The sequence below is a fragment of the Sander lucioperca genome, chromosome 11, assembly GCF_008315115.2.
Source record: "Sander lucioperca isolate FBNREF2018 chromosome 11, SLUC_FBN_1.2, whole genome shotgun sequence".
NCBI classification, from domain to species: domain Eukaryota; kingdom Metazoa; phylum Chordata; class Actinopteri; order Perciformes; family Percidae; genus Sander; species Sander lucioperca.
The window spans coordinates 27,335,524-27,352,376 of NC_050183.1; the positions used below are offsets into that span (position 1 = coordinate 27,335,524).

The 16,853-nt window shown below is 42.6% G+C and overlaps 1 protein-coding gene across 10 annotated transcripts in view; it reads right to left on the minus strand.

Annotated features, from left to right (window-relative positions):
• Positions 1-16,853, minus strand: part of dab1a (DAB adaptor protein 1a) — a 284,198-nt gene that overhangs the window by 83,298 nt on the left and 184,047 nt on the right. For 4 of the 10 annotated variants that reach the window (XM_036007191.1, XM_036007192.1, XM_036007189.1 and 1 more), the window contains exon 1: positions 4,980-5,264. The exons of 3 other annotated variants lie outside the window; for them this stretch is intronic. The gene's annotated coding sequence lies outside the window, so the exon portion shown is untranslated. Of the gene's footprint in view, positions 1-4,979; positions 5,266-16,853 lie in introns of those variants that run through there. 3 more of the 10 variants (XM_036007188.1, XM_036007187.1, XM_031311618.2) reach the window with 1 other exon arrangement.

Here is a 16,853-nt window from a genome sequence, read left to right on the forward strand (position 1 = left end):
AACTCATTAACAAAGTGAACACCTTTGTGATTTCACCCCAAAGTGGTGCTCACTGGAGAACAAAATGAGCAGAAGGACCAGACGTGTTCAGCAGTATGTAAGAGAAAATAGATGAAAATGTAATAATGATGATGTGAAATACTAATGGTGATGTGGAGAAGAAAAAAAAAAAGGAAGAAGCCAACAGTCTCAGTTCCATAATCAACATCTCATCTGAAACAACAGGATCCCCGAAGCTACACTACAGGCAGGCAGAGAGAGATGGAGGGAGAGAAGGGGAGAGAGAGAGAGAGAGAGAGAGATGGAGGGAGAGAAAAAGGCACAGCAATGCTGAGAAAAACAGACAGCAGGAACAGGGCAGAGATGGAGAACCAAAGAGAGAGATTGAGAAAACACAGAAAGGACACTGTGAGGGTAAAGATGTGGAGGGGCGATAATGCACAGAGAAGCAGAGGGCTAGAACGAGGCTGGATGTGAATGAAAAAAATAAAGCAATTACCACGGTTCATTCATTGCCAGACTGGTAGTGAAAAGCTGCATGTAGCCAATTACTCTGATCTGTTGTAACCATGAAAATACTATTTGTGAGGTTTATGAAGATCACCATAAGGTCTTGAGGTCCGATCCAATTTTTCGAAATACCTGCCCACACACTTCTGATTGTTTACACAATTATTGTGAACACAATTATGCATCATTTACACTTACTAAGGTCCTCTGCAAACTAGTAAAGTAGACTTAACTACTTCTATTTATCTGCTTATTCCATTTCACAGTCACAGTGCTGTCTAAAGATAGAAGTCAGGCTGTAAAAGCAAATCATGCCAAATCCACACAGCAGTCTTTTTACGGTCAAATGTAAGGGCAGCGAAAAGTGTGTGTGTTTGTGTGTGCGCTCTGATGTTAGATGCAGATGCTAATCCCAGTGGTGTGGACAGATTGCGAGTGTTTTAAGAAGATTACAGATTACCGACTGCAGAGGCAGATTAGCTGGCAGCTCGATCTGCACCTCTGGATGGACTGCTCTGCTCTCACACAGCCCCTGGTGTGTGTGTGTGTGTGTGTGTGTGTGTGTGTGTGTGTGTGTGTGTGTGTGTGTGTGTGTGTGTGTGTGTGTGTGTGTGTGCGTGCGTGTGTGTATGTGTGTGTGCGTGTAATGATAGTTCTGTGCACATGCTGTGTCTTTAAGTCTATGTGTCTGTGTGATGGATGCTGATTTGTAGAGTATCACAAATACACGTTCTTTCCCTAACAGTGAATAAAGGCCAGGAAATAGGGTACATATGTATATACACACATACTTCTAGTGGGCTGTAAAGATATTCTCGATGCCAATTATAACCGAGAGAATGTCACACACACAAACACACACAGACGCGCAGACACAGGATGTGGATCAATGAGAAGGGCAGCCAGCCAATATTCCAGTCAATTCTCCCTCTTTCCTTTCTCTGTAATGGTGGAACCCACAACTGAAAAAAATACAGATATTTAACATGTTACAACCTGTTTAAAATGCCTCAGCAAAGAAGGTATAATTTTCACTGGGATGTCTTCTTTTCTGTTCTGTTTTTTTTACTGTTGTCAATCCATAAGAACTCCATCTATACTGAGATGTACATTTAAGAAGCATAGAGTTCTTTGTAGCATCTGTAGCTCAAACGGAGAAGACGATAACCCTGGTTCAATCTTAATTTACAGAGGTGAGGGGAGAAAGGGTAGAATACAAAAGGCCTGACGAGGAGGAAAAGTGCACAGCTGTTGTATGATTTTGGAAGTTACCAAAACAAAGACTGCATGTTTTAGTACTGGACATGACAGATTTTATACTGTCCAACCAGTAGAACATGTCCTGTTCTGTAGACATGGTCCTTATTTATTTATTCATGTTGGACCAGTCCAATACGACAGTCAGTTGAAATAAACCTAGTGTTGTATTTGTTATGAATCTATTTTGATGAGTTTCCCGTAACTTTTGTAATTTTACATATGTTTAAAAAATATCTAAATTAATATTGATATTGCAATTTCACATTTTGTCAATACTGTGCAAACCTAATACAAAGATATTGCAGCAGACCTAAAAAGTGCCATCAACATCTAAATGGACCTAAAAGTGAACCATGGTCAGAAATGGTCCAAAGGAAAAGGTATCTGGCTGTGGAGTCGTGTTGTTGCCGTCGTCAAGTCAGATAAAGTGAGGACAAAAAGGCGTTCCCATTGGGCTTCCAGGTCAAACAGGAAAGGAGAAATAATAAAGCTGGTGAACTTGGTGAATGTTAGTTATCTTTATGCACAAGTTTATTTCCACTGCAGCTGCCTGCTCATTGTTTTCAGCACAGCTGATTTAAAGAAAAGCCACTGAGACACAGCCTGCATGGACTCGAGTACGTAACTTGAATAGGCCCTCAATTTGTGGTGGAAGTTGAATTGTATCCATGGCAACAAGTGTCGCTGGGGTGCAACAGCAAAGTAGGCAGCAATGTGAATGATAAGACTGCAATATAACTCTACGGTGTAAACAGTTTATGGGGCAGTATTCCAACAATACATGTTATTTTAACCTTTTGGTTGTCACAGCACTTCAAGCCAGTCATTTGGTACATTCTTCCTGGCTGATAAAATGTTCACGTCAATGTGCTCAATGGTCACTCTTACTTTTAAAGTGCTAAACTTCACAAATAACCCAGTTAAACGTAATTCTTTGCAGGTGGTGCTTCATTTTGTACAGCTTGCCACTTTATGCAGATGTTTACATGGTGTCAGATGACTTTGTGTGCAGCACGAAACTCTTCAGAGTAAAAAGCAGGCTCTCCAGATATCAGAGGTACACCACGTCTCCAACTCAAATACAAATTCAGAGTTACAAGCTTACTTTTGCAAAAGCTGTTACAAGCTTTAGGAACCAGAATACTAAGGTCCAGGTTCCAATGATTTCCTGACGTCAACACTACACAACTTGAAAGAGCTCTTTTTCTGTTTGAGATTTAGTCCTACGTTCATTCAAACAGCACTGTCGACAGTTAAACACCACAGACAACGAGACCTGCTATACTGCATTGGAAAACATAAATTACAAGAGGCAGGCTTGGGTTTTGGAAAGTGACCGAGAGTGAGGCAGAGACTGTAGACGGAGCAGATGGAGATGGGAATTGAAAGAGGGAGAAAGAGAGCCTTCAACAGGGTTTTCTTTGAGTTAACTACACAATACTCTGTGGGTTACTATGACGCCCTGAAGTCGCCTGCTGGGCCCATACAGGCAGAAGTAAGAAGTCTGTTTGGCAGTAGTGGAAAAAGTATTCAAATCCTTAACAAGTAGCACTACTCTTTAATTAATTATGAATAAAATGTCCTGCATTCAAATCTCTATTTTTACTGCTAAAAGTAAATAAGCGACAGTAAAATGTTTACAGTAAAATTACCAAAAGTACTCATTATTAAGGGCAGTCCCCTGTATGTACTGTATGAGAAATAGTTGGAAGTGGCCTTATGGGTTCATTTTTGGATTTAGTAGGTTTATAGTAGTAGTTTATCATTTCAATGTTAGACATGCGCATTCTAAATCTGCTGAGTAACTAATCAGAGAAATATGGTGGAGTAAGAAATACAGTGTTTCCATCTGACATGCAGAACAATTTATTTAGTTTCACAAATTAGAAATACTCAAGGTAATGGACCTCAACATAAAAACTGGTGTTGAGTAAAGGTACATGCAGGTGTTAGGGCTGCATGCTTGTGAGTGACATGCCGATCTGACATCTGTGACAAAATCTAACACATTCAATAAAGTCCTATTTTAAACATGTAGACAGGAAACAACCAATTCACATGCAGCTATACTAATACACCTGTATAAAGGTGATGCAGGTTGTGCAGACAGAGAGAGACAGAGAGAGAGAGAGAGAGAGAGAGAGAGAGGGTCTGCAGAGCACACCAGCTTCATGATTAATGCGGCTTTTAGCTGCAGCGGAGCCTGGGCCCCCTGAGCAAACTGACCGGGTCGCCCATTCAACTCTCCTTCCCTCTCTCTCTCTCTCTCCACATCAACCTTAACCCAGTGACTGAGAACCAGTTAAAGACACCATTCACTACATTTCTACGCCAACACTTCAACATCCGTGTAACCAATGCACTGTACCGCGTTTCACTTCATTTCACTTCACTCACCTTGCGAGCCAATTCCCTCCAAAGTGGGCAAAAAAAAACACCACACATCACTAACATTCATTTAACCCACTGCGGGGGTAGACAGCCTCCCTCTCCAAAGCAGCATTCAATAAAGTAGCCTGAATAAAATGTGTGTGACCATACACTTGAAAAAAGTAGGGTCACAAAAACACACTACGGAATAGGCCTATACGACTCATTTAAGTTGAAGTAGCCTATAATAAGGTTACTATAATGTCACCATCGAGTACTAAAGACAGACTACCCTCTAAGATAATGTTCGCTGGGGGCAGAGGAGCAGGCAAACAGCTACACCAAACAAGGGGAAGCACATTAAGTGCACGTTATAATTGCAAAGATATTTCTGAGGGTAACTTGAGACGGTTTTATCACTTTATAGAAATCACCATGAATAATAATCTCCGATAGAAGGGCGAACACAACTACACACGCCGGGGAGACAGATGCCAAATGCAGCAAATCACGGTCTTTCCTCCCGCCTAACACCACAGACACACACACACTGCCCCTGACCACTATGTTACAGTGAGGGGGTCACTCCAACACACGCGCACACACACACACACACTAAAATCCTGACGGACCAGCAGCAGCAGAAATAGATAATTCATTGCAGTGAGAGGAGCAGAGCGCACTGAATCCACAGGCTCTTCTTAATGTCCAAAAACGCTAACTATCGCACACCGATCTAAAAGTAGCCTACACACTTTGTAGCCCCCTGTGCACGGGACCGGGCCGAGATGTGCCACTTGTGCTGCATCCGTTTAGGCTGTTTGCATTGGCGCACTTACCTTTGCACTACAGCGAAAATGAGCACAGTTAGTTCCCATTTTGTGAAAAGGCTTTAGAATCCATTCATTCCCGCGTATCTCCTCCTGTTTTATTCAGACATCCACAGTGTGTTTCAGCAGGGAGATTAATCCAGTTTTCCATCCCGGGGAGAGCGCTTGAAAGCCTCGTTACATCTTTTTCCACAATCCCCACAAAACTATGCCAGGCTTCTTTCAGCGCGTTTTTTTCCCCCTCCTCGCTCCTCTAGCCCCCTCTTCTTTCCTCTCGCTCTCTCTCCCTCTCTGAGGTTGCCTGGTTACCTCTTTCTGTAGGCTGGTTCAGACCGCCGGCCGGCAGCCAATCACAAGGCCGGGTTCAGCTTAACCCCTCCGCTGCGGAACTGTCCTGATTTACAGCTTTCAAGGAGTGGGAGAGGAGGAGGGTGAGGGGAAGAAAAAGCACTGGGTGATGGTGGAGGATTTAGAAAATGTATATCAACAAAATTATAATGAGCAAGAAAACATGAAAGGAGAAAGAAAGGAGGAGGGGCTGATGGGGAAATTTGGGTTTGGATTTAAAAGTTGTGGAAGAAACGTCATCAGACTTGTGCTTCACTGTTTGGTCTGAGAGTGTTTGTTGTCGTTTAGAGGCTGTTAAAGGATGACTGTACTGTCAAGAGTTTACAGTCATCACACGCTCACTTTTTTTCTACACAATTCTGAGAGACAAGCACTCACTGAGTCATGAATGCATGCAAGCAGTGGTCATCATGCTGCAGCCTTCACTTCACTCAGCACAGACTATTGATTGGTTAACCACCCGCACTTAAGTCATGCAAGCCTGAATTGTCTGTGTGTGAGTCAAGAACTTGGCAAACTTACTCATTTGAGAGTGGGAGCACACTTACTTACTCTAAGAACAATGTTTAAAAAAAAAAAGACAATTTAGGCCTAAAGACAAAATATATATTTTACTCTTACTTATTTAAGTAAGAAAACTTGGATATAAGAGTATGAAGCAACAATACTGACTTCACTCAAGTATAGCATTTATTTAGCATCTATTCTTCCTTAAGCCTTAAAGGAGAACTCCGGTCAATTTTTACGTTAATCTCGATCGCTATAAATATGCGAGTACTGTCGATACCGGCAGGATATCGGAGTTGAAAACGCATCTTGTTGTCACGTAAGGGCCCTGTTCATGTTGCACAGACATTTTAATTGCATTTTGTGTCTGTTAAGAGGCACAAAGGCACTATTTAGAACTACAACTCCGGTTTGCTAGGACCGATTCTGGATGTTTTTTTTTTTTTTTCCATCGACAGTACTCGCATATTTATAGCGATCAAGATTCACGTAAAAAATTGCCTGGAGTTCTCCTTTAAACGTGTGCAGCTTGCCTCCTTTAATCCACACCTCCTTTCACTTTTCTGCCCCTGCACCTCCTCCTCTCCCTTTCTCCTCCACTTCTGCGCCTCAGATCCTCCTCTTCTTCAGATGTGGTGTGTTGTTGTCAGGGGTTTAGGAGCCTCAGCGTGGACACAATTCCTCTGATCTCTGCAAAGACTGGAAGACGCCCCGCAGTCTTCCAACTAAACCTCTTCTTCCACATTCAAGCATAGGATGTAGGTTTGGTTTCAAAGTTGGTAAAAACCACAGTGGGGTGGTAGGAGGCAGGTCAATCTGAGGTGTTGTCCAGCAAATCTGGCTCATTTTAACACACGGCATTGGCTAATCCTTATACGTTGAAAGGCACATTCCTGGGACATTACTTTGTAACATGGGTGGGTAATTCTATTATCTGTGTAATCCTTGTGAAATGATTGCCACTATGATAGCTTTCCAGAGTTGTTAAATCCTCACAGAACTGTACACAGCTGAGCAGTGTGTCTGATAAACCTTCAAACTAATACTCAAACTGGCTTTTGTGGATTATATTTCATCATGTCACAATGTGATATCATGGCGTGCTATCTGTACGCATTTTGAGCTATCCGCGTGTATGTTTACGCCAAAGAACGGGACATTGCATTTGGAGCTATCCGCGTGTATATCTACGTCAGAATGGGACATTACATTTGGAGCTATCCGCGCGTATATCTACGCCAGAATGGGACGTTACATTTGGAGCTATCCGCGCGTATATCTACGCCAGAATGGGACGTTACATTTGGAGCTATCCGCGCGTATATCTACGCCAGAATGGGACGTTACATTTGGAGCTATCCGCGCGTATATCTACGCCAGAATGGGACGTTACATTTGGAGCTATCCGCGCGTATATCTACGCCAGAATGGGACGTTACATTTGGAGCTATCCGCGCGTATATCTACGCCAGAATGGGACGTTACATTTGGAGCTATCCGCGCGTATATCTACGTCAGAATGGGACGTTACATTTGGAGCTATCCGCGCGTATATCTACGTCAGAATGGGACGTTACATTTGGAGCTATCCGCGCGTATATCTACGCCAGAATGGGACGTTACATTTGGAGCTATCCGCGCGTATATCTACGCCAGAATGGGACGTTACATTTGGAGCTATCCGCGCGTATATCTACGCCAGAATGGGACGTTACATTTGGAGCTATCCGCGCGTATATCTACGCCAGAATGGGACGTTACATTTGGAGCTATCCGCGTGTATATCTACGCCAGAATGGGACGTTACATTTGGAGCTATCCGCGTGTATATCTACGCCAGAATGGGACGTTACATTTGGAGCTATCCACGCGTATAGCGGACGGGTTGGGTTTAGGAAAAGAAGAATAGGGTTGGGCAAGGGCGTAAATCCCACGGGGGTCGGGGGGGTCAGGACCCCCCCCCCCCCCATCTAAGGGTTGTCCCCCCCCTAGAAAACCATGCTGTGTATTGTAAATAACAAAGATCTATACTTAAAATATCTGTGTAAGTAGTAAAACAATACAAACCCCAAAAAATGCTTTTTAAGTTTAGGAACATTTTGAGTTCCCCCTCCTTTGCCTCACAGTGGTTTGGTCCACTGCCTGCTGTACTTTAGGAATCGGATCTGCACTTGACTCACAGTCACATCGGGTAGTGACAGGAATGTAGCCATAGACAGTAAGTAGGCGGTTCAAGGCTATTTTATTCACATTAAACATCGGATGAAGTTGTTCTTTTCTCAAATAGAAATGATGCTGAGTAATTAATGAATTAGTCATGACAAAAAGTTTGCTATGTTAGTAATATAATGTAACGTTACCTAGCTTGTTTAATAGTTTGCTGGATAGAAATGCACCCACTACAACTAACGTTACCACGGGATAAGCCTAACGTCATGTGTGTGAACTGATATTAGGGTTAATATTGAAGATCTACAGTTGTGTTTTGTTCAATATGATGTTAAGTGGCTGATCAATAGGTTTGCTGCAAACAGTGTGGCTCATGTGGCTGTCAGGGTGAGCAGATGAGCTTTACCAGTGGCTCACTAATTAACATTATGAGCAGCTAATTTAACAAGCGTACAAAAGTATTGTATTTCTTTTATATGGGGACACTTTCAAAATAAGTCATTATGTTTTAAGGTATTTTTGTATCTTAAAATAAATACATGGTTTTAAAGAAGAATATTTTGGTCAATTTAGTCAGCTTTTTCATTGAATCAAGAGAACCACTGAAAAGAAGGATAATGGTACAGTCTCCATGCTACACTAATGATAGTATTAAGGCTTTCCTCTGTGTACACATGTCCTCTACGAGTATAATTGTGGCTGTATTATTTGTGTCCCCTTCAAAAATTGCTCTTCAGAAATGTTATGTTTATTGTCCCCCCCTACTGTTAGATCAGATTTACGCCTATGGGGTTGGGTTTAGTAAAAGAAGAAAGCGACGGTTGGGTTTAGGAAACGTGACACAATCCCCCATCTCCTGGGTGAAAGTCCTGTGTTTTACCCATCCACCACTCCAACCAACCTCCCTTCGGGGATTTTCAGCCTTTCATACTACTCGCTACGGTGTAAATTCACACACAATCGCAAGGTAATGTAAGTCAATGGAGGCCAAACGGCGTTAATAAACACGCTACAAAGCGATTATGCGTCTTGATAACACGCCAAAATGGCATACAAATTGGCGTGTCATACATACGCCACTTCATGAGATCAGTCTGCATGTCACCTGTACCTCCCGCCCCCACGCCAACACAACCCCTGGTCATTTTTTCGTTTTAACACAGTGCTGTTTCGGGCTTAACACCTGGTTACTATGAATTAGAGCTGTCAATCTTCCCCTATAATGCAGATTGTCACGTTACTGAGAATACAGCTATTAGAAGGTAATATATGAAGTCGAAGCTTCTCTGACAGCTGTAGGGCAGCTAACATTAACTTTAGCTAGCTGTCTCCATGAAGCCCCTAAGCTCCTATAACTCGCAACGTAGTTAGGAAACAAGAACGAGCTAACTATTGATAACATAAGCATTTTGGCTCGGTGGATGTCGATTTTAAAGTCATGTTAAAACTATTTCCCATCCTTCTTCCGATTTCCAGCTGCAGCCTGTCACTCCCCCTGTACTAACGTTACTCGGTACGTAACGTTAGCTCCGTGATGTTAAGACCTCACAACGCCTTGTGTTTCTCACTCCCGCTAACGTATTGTTCATCAGACGTGACATGACAAAAGCATTTCGTTTTCACATGAGGGTAGGCCAAGGTGAGAAGAGGGAGATTAGCTAATGTTAGCTAACATATTTATAATAAAAAAAAAAAAATCACATTGAATAGTAATTTCATCATTCGAATAGTATTGATTTTTGTACTATTCGAATTATATTCGACTTTCGGAATTCGTTCCAACAGCCCTACTATGAATCTATTAGTTTGTCTCCATCATTGTCGGCTAGATTTGCTAGTTAAACAGCTACATCAAATATAGTCTATATCTGCAACGTTCCACTTCCGGGGTTGCTCTCGTTCTGCTGGAAATTCTGCCGGATGTCACTCTTTTCGGATGTCCGTTTGTGGATGTCCGGTACCTTCCTCTTTCTTTGTGTTGGCTTTCTAAACACCGGTGGATTTATGAGGACTATGGTTAACTGCTCCTCAGATCTCTGCAGGCTAAATCCAGACAGCTAGCTAGACTATCTGTCCAATCTGAGTTTTCTGTTGCACGACTCAAACAACCTTTGAACGTACACATGTTCCACCAAAACAAGTTCCTTCCCGAGGCTATTTTGCAGAGGCACCAGGGCTCCGTCCAGCACTTAGCACCGCCCAAGACGATTGTGATGGGTTTAAAGAAATGCAATAAACCAGAACACGTTTTTCTCCCATCCCGGATTGCTGTGTGGACTAACCAGACCCTCCTCCGCTGCGTTGTGGAGGAAGGTGCGAGAATACATTGAATATAATTTATAGAATAGAGTCTGTACTGTTAAAGCCAAAATGTTGGTAGGGACATTTTTTAAGCTTTCCTGAATGTTGGTAAGGATGTATCCATATCATCCCTATTATATGTAAATCTACTCCTATTGAAACCTGACTTAAATCCTAATTTGTCCATCTCAGTAATCTCATGTTGGTCATACACTTCTCTCCCCTACCTTTCTTTCTCAACCACACCACCTCATCACTCTGCCTTCCTCACTGCTCTCTCCTCTCGTCATCTTTTCCTTCCCCGCTCCGTTTTCCTACCTAGGTATAGCTGTAGTTTACCTTCTCTATCGTTGTAGAGCCCTCCTGTCTATCTCACTCCCACACTTTAGTATCTCTGCCCTTTTTTGCCATATCTCCATCCCTCAGTATCTACCTACCTCACTCCCCTTCCTCCTCTCTCACAGTCTCTGTCTGTCTGAGCTTGGCTGAACAGATAACCCCTGGATGCTCATGTGTGCAAGCCGGCAGCTAGCTTCCTCTCTTTCCTCTCACTCCTATGTGTCTCCCCCCCCCACACACACACACACACACACACACACACGCACACACGACTCAATCAAAATTGTAATTGCATAAACACACACCCTTTCTACAGATAGACTCTTTAGGGTAATTTATGGGAATGTCCAGATGGATATGATATCTGAGAATGTAAAGGTCAGCTCTCTCTTACTGTTCACACCAAACATTGTTTTACAGGAGTAAGATCCCTCCAAAACACATATATGCAGAGAGAGAGTGAGAGAGAATGAAAAAAGAGGCACAGACAGCGCAAATGCGTATTATCAGCAAAACGGGTCAAACTCGTCAAAGGCAACAAAGGCAGCTCTCTAATTGCCTGAGCACAGCTTGGCACTGCTGAGCTACAGTGGTGGCAGTGCAGTACAGTGGGATGGTCTCTGACAGACAGTTCTTTATATGGATAAAGGAATCTCTGGATAGAAATGATGCCAACTCAGAGCTCAAACCGGTGGCTCAACAGAGCAGACAATGAGACAGGAAGAGATCTGGAGCACATGGTCATAGTTCAAACTTTTCAAAAGGTGTAGCAACAAACAGCAGGTCTTTTCGGCAGAGTAAGAACAGGCTGTGGCAGTAAAACCATTTAAAATAGACAGGTTCTGGCCATATTAGCCAATGCCATAGTGTATAATATTAGTTTGCATGTTTACAGCGCCTTTCAGGGGACCCAAGGACGCTCTACACATATGGAGGCAGACAAAAGCAAATAACACAAAATAGGAGTAAGTCATTAGTAAGTAGCCTGTTTTTATTCGGTCCGTGTGTTTCAGTCGTGTTAAATATGTTAATCCAGTAGCATTAAATATTTCAATACCACAACATATCAGGGTGGAGGCCCATCCATGTTTTGCATACATAATGCAACATAATGGTGTTCCATCACATTTAGTATTCTAGGTTCTAGGTGAAATAGAAATCCTTGCTTTAAGAGCTAATCATTTTAAACATTAAAGACAACAACCATATGGACTAAATAAAAAGATTAATTTATCTTATTGTTTTCCACAGTATGATGTTTTTATTATGTACATGAATACATTCTGTGTATGGCATTGGCTGGATGAATAAGCTGGCATGTCCATCCTATGAGATGCCGCTATTAGCTGGGTGCAGACAATTTTCTTCACTGCCTCTGATGAAGACATGATGTTGGCAAAATGATGGTTGCTACACAGTATCAAAAGCTTAAACTATAACCGTGTGCTCTAGATTCCATCGCTCCACACTATATTCAAACATGGCATACTGGGTCACATTACATTGTAATCAAATGTTAGCAGATGCCTGTACATGACAGTTTCCTCTAAAAAGGCGTCAATACGTCTGGAGGTGAATTTGTTAGACACATTTAGACTGGAATGAGATTAGCTTTGACCCAAATGCACACAAACGTACAAAGTGACCTGTCTCGCCCACTATCTCCCATACTGCTTATTTAGCTATACGAACACCAGCGTGTGGACTATGGATGTGTTGCAAAGAGTGAATGAACGAGAGAGCGAGAGAGAGAGAGAGAGAGAGAGAGAGAGAGAGAGAGAGAGAGAGAGAGAGAAGGTAGAAGCAGATGGAACAGAGCTATAACAACAGACCCCCCTCCAAAGATGAAATATCCCAGCATATGCGTAGATATCACAGCATGCCACTCTTCAATAACTGATGTATCAGGATATCAAGCTCCTGGCAGATGTGAAGAGAGTGAGTTGAGATGAGGAGAGATGGTTTATGAGAGAGAAAATATATTGAATCTGAGAAGTCTGTACTGTATTTGCAGACAAATGCAGTGGAGTTCTGAAAATATGACAGGCCATTCTTTTGTATTCTCAAATTTAAATAAAGTGAAAACGAGACAGAAACGAAAAGGGAGGCCCTCCTGAGCATGAGTGTGTGTCTGTCTGTGTGTGTGTGTGTGTGTGTGTGTGTGTGTGCACGCGTACGTGTTAGGGGGGGTTAGATATAAAGACGTGCTCTGTTTTTTTTTTTTTTAAAAGATTATTTTTTGGGGCATTTTCCCTTTATTGACAGTGGATAGACCGGAAAGGGGGAAAGAAATGGGGGATGACACGCAGCAAAGGGCAGCGGGTCGGACCTGAACCCACGCCGCTGCAGGACTCAGCCAACATGTGGCGAACGCTCTTACTGGGTGAGCTAGAGGCCACCCCAAAGAAGTGCTCTGTTGAGATGTCACACGTTTGTTTTCATAAGGATGTCTAACTTTGAGGGCTTTTGCCTCTGGGAGGATCCATCATATTTCATCATGTTTCATTAACACTTTTCATGCATACGCAGACATGGGAACATGCACACACCCACACACCACAGTTTCCCCTTAGAACAGAGGTGAAGTAAAGGTTATCTAATCCCACCTCTGTGTGAGCGTCGCTGTGAGCCCTGCTGCCAGTCTGAACTCATTGTATTCATCAGCCTCGACTCCCTACACCAATTGTATCACACATGTCTAGAGCTGGGTACCAAATTCAATACTGTTTAGGCACCGACCCAATTGTCTCTTTCAATACCTTAAAGGTCCTATGACATGCTGCTTTTTGGATGCTTTTATATAGGCCTTAGTGGTCCCCTAATACTGTATCTGAAGTCTCTTTTATATAGGCCTTAGTGGTCCCCTAATACTGTATCTGAAGTCTCTTTTATATAGACCTTAGTGGTCCCCTAATACTGTATCTGAAGTCTCTTTTATATAGACCTTAGTGGTCCCCTGATACTGTATCTGAAGTCTATTTCCTGAAATTCAGCCTTGGTGCAGAACTAAAGCCACTAGAGCCAGTCCCGCAATGAGCTTTCCTTAGGATGTGCCATTTCTGTGTCTGTAGCTTTAAATGCTATTGAGGAGGAGAGGGTGGGGGGGGGGGGGGGGCAAGGTGGAGGGTGGGGGTGTGGCCTTGACCAACTGCCACTTTGTACGTTTCTAATACTTAAGTACATTTAAAGGGGAACTATGCAGGTTTTTCAGGTTGAATGGTGGTCGTCTCGCTTCCCCCTAGCGCCTGTGAAACCACCCTTGCAACTTTCGGCCGGCGAGCCACCGGCCTCAGCGTCTCGAAGTATCGCGTGATATCAGGTCTCACGATGTAACGAATTGCTTCACGGCGCTGCACACATCCAGGAACCGGCTAGCTATAAGAACAAGATAGCGATGGAGTTTTTCACACTATCGTCATGGCTGAGCCGGCAAAAAAGAAGCAGAAAGCTAGGAAAGCATTGTCGGAGGAACAGAGAAAGAGGAAACGGCAGACTGACCGAGCGAGGACTCAGACATGAGTAAACATAGGAGCTGCCAAATATCTATTCCGAAGCTGTAGGGGAAGCTCTATAGAGAAACCTGCCAGCAAAAAGCGAGAAAACAGCGAAGACATGGACAAAAATGCATAGCGCCCCTTTAATATCAGAAAATGACTTTTGATACTTAAGTACAGTAAATATCAAATACTTTAAGATTTTTTCTCGAGTGATATTCTAAAAGGTGACTAACTTCTACCAAAGTCATTTTCTGGTAACACACTTGTACTTTTACTCAAGTATTGCTTTCAAGTACTTTATACAAGACTGTTCAATGGTAATGTGATGATGTATTGATCCCAATTCAGTGGTTCTTGCATGTTGTACCCACAGCAAATTCTGGTGTGCCCCGCAAATGGATTTGACAAAAAAAGACAATTGTTTGTTAGTTAAAAAAAAAGACAAAACAATTATAAAAATAATACATTAATCCAAAGTTATTCTAAAAAGGGTTTTGTGAATGTGTACATGTTTCATAATAGGAACATAATTTGTGTCTGAGCAGTAATTAAAGGAGGTTATTAGCAGAGAGAAATGAACAGGGTCTTACTGGAGGTGACAGGAGGCAGTGGTGATAACATTAGCAGCCGCATTAGCAACTGTTGATTTGTTTTTCCAAGAATGAAATTGTCAATGAAACTCCAATTTTCCTGTGAGAATTGTGTAGCATGTCTACATGCTTTTAAAGCATCTGTCCAAACTGCATGTTAAGACCAACCCTCATGCTCCCAGAGACAAATCCTTACTGCAGATAGCCAGTACGTGTACACTTATCTATAGAGGAATGCATCAAGTGTATACAAAGAGGACAAGAGGATCTGCTGTACACTATATTCCTCCTGACTACCCTCTGCTACACTGGGCTGAAGAGTTATGATACTGACCCTGTTCAACCTCTGGTAAACTCTGTGAATCACTCAACAATAAGGTTATAAGGTGTGTGTGTGTGTGTGTGTGTGTGTGTGTGTTGGGTGTGTGTGTGTGTGTATGTGTGTGTCTGTGTGTGTGTGTGTGTGTGTGTGTGTGTGTGTTGGGTGCGTTTGTGTGTGTATGTGTGTATGTGTGTGTGTATCTGTTTGTGTGTGTGTGTGTATGTATCTGTTTGTTTGTGTGTGTGTGTGTGTGTGTGTGTGTGTGTGTGTGTGTGTTGGGTGTGTTTGTGTGTGTATGTGTGTGTCTGTGTGTGTATGTGTGTGTGTGTTGGGTGTGTTTGTGTGTGTATGTGTGTGTGTGTGTGTGTGTGTGTGTGTGTGTGTGTGTGTGTGTGTGTTGGGTGCGTTTGTGTGTGTGTATGTGTGTATGTGTGTGTGTATCTGTTTGTGTGTGTGTGTGTGTGTGTGTGTGTGTGTATGTATCTGTTTGTGTGTGTGTGTGTGTGTGTGTGTGTGTGTGTGTTGGGTGTGAGGAGAGGGGGGTGACGGTAGTAATGAAAGAAGGAGAAAAGGGAAAAGAGGGCAGAGGAGGTGCAACAAGTCAAGCTGACACAGTTTCAGTGTATTCTCAATATTGTAAATAATAGAAGATGGGCTGTTTCTCATGGATGTTGTCTTCATTCATTTTTAAATTGGTTCAGTTTCACAGTAGTACTCCGGTTCTCTTTCTCTCCCTCTGTGTGTGCCAGCCTGTATGTCTGGGTATGTGCAGGTGTACGAGTGCTCACATGTATTTAATGTGATAAACTCACCTTTTAGTTGAGGTCAAAGAAAAACAAGCAGGCCAAATGGCTCAATGCTAATGGGTTTTTTGATTGCTGGAGTTAATTAAAGAAATATTGGTATTGACCTGCGCACACTCTCTCTCGTGCTGCTTTTTTGGCAATGATTCATGAAAAAAAGTCAAGTGACTTTATGGATTTATATATAACTTAAGCGTTTACATTCCAAAAAAATACCTAATTTCATTGCTTTCACAACAGCTACCAACTGAAAAGCCCAAAGCCTCATAAAATCACCCCGATTACTGTCACAGTGATGCTTCGGGATGTGTCTTTTCGTGACTCTGCCAAGATACTCTTGACTCTTGTTTATCACATGTTCATGTTTACAAACCTAGAATGAGCAATATCACAGGAATAGCAGATGCTGTTGTTTTTTTTTTTTTTTTTTATTTTACAGCAGATTTTCACTTTAAGGCTGTGCAGCAGAATGCCCAAATACAAGGCTGAAAGCAAGGACACAGTGGGAACTCCCATCCTCTGTGTGCTTCCTGAGGCTCGACAATACAGCTAACTGCATTACATTAGTTCATATGGTCAGACACACTGTTGATGAAACCCTCTAACCTGTGTGTGTCTGTGTGTGTGTATTTGAGAGAGAAAGTGTGTTTCTGGTCGGTGTGTCTATGTGTGCTCTGGTTGGTGAGTTAGGGCTGCCTGGGGCTCATTGCTCAACTCAGTGGGTATAAATAGAAAAATAGAGAGCCAGGAATATAAGAGCATCATAGTGTGTCAGTGGGGTGTCAGTGGGGTGTCAGTGGGGTGGAGAGGCTGCTCAGAGCAAAAAAAAATTTTTTATCAGATCTGATAGCAGGTGGATGGGCTAAAATATTTTAAGCTAAATAAAATGTTAACTCTAATGGGATTGGTTTGTGGAGTTGAAAGCGCATCAGATGTAGCTGTAGGCTGTAGGACCGTGGCGGCCTCCCAACACAATACCAAATCAAAGTGTTTAAGATATGGTTCAA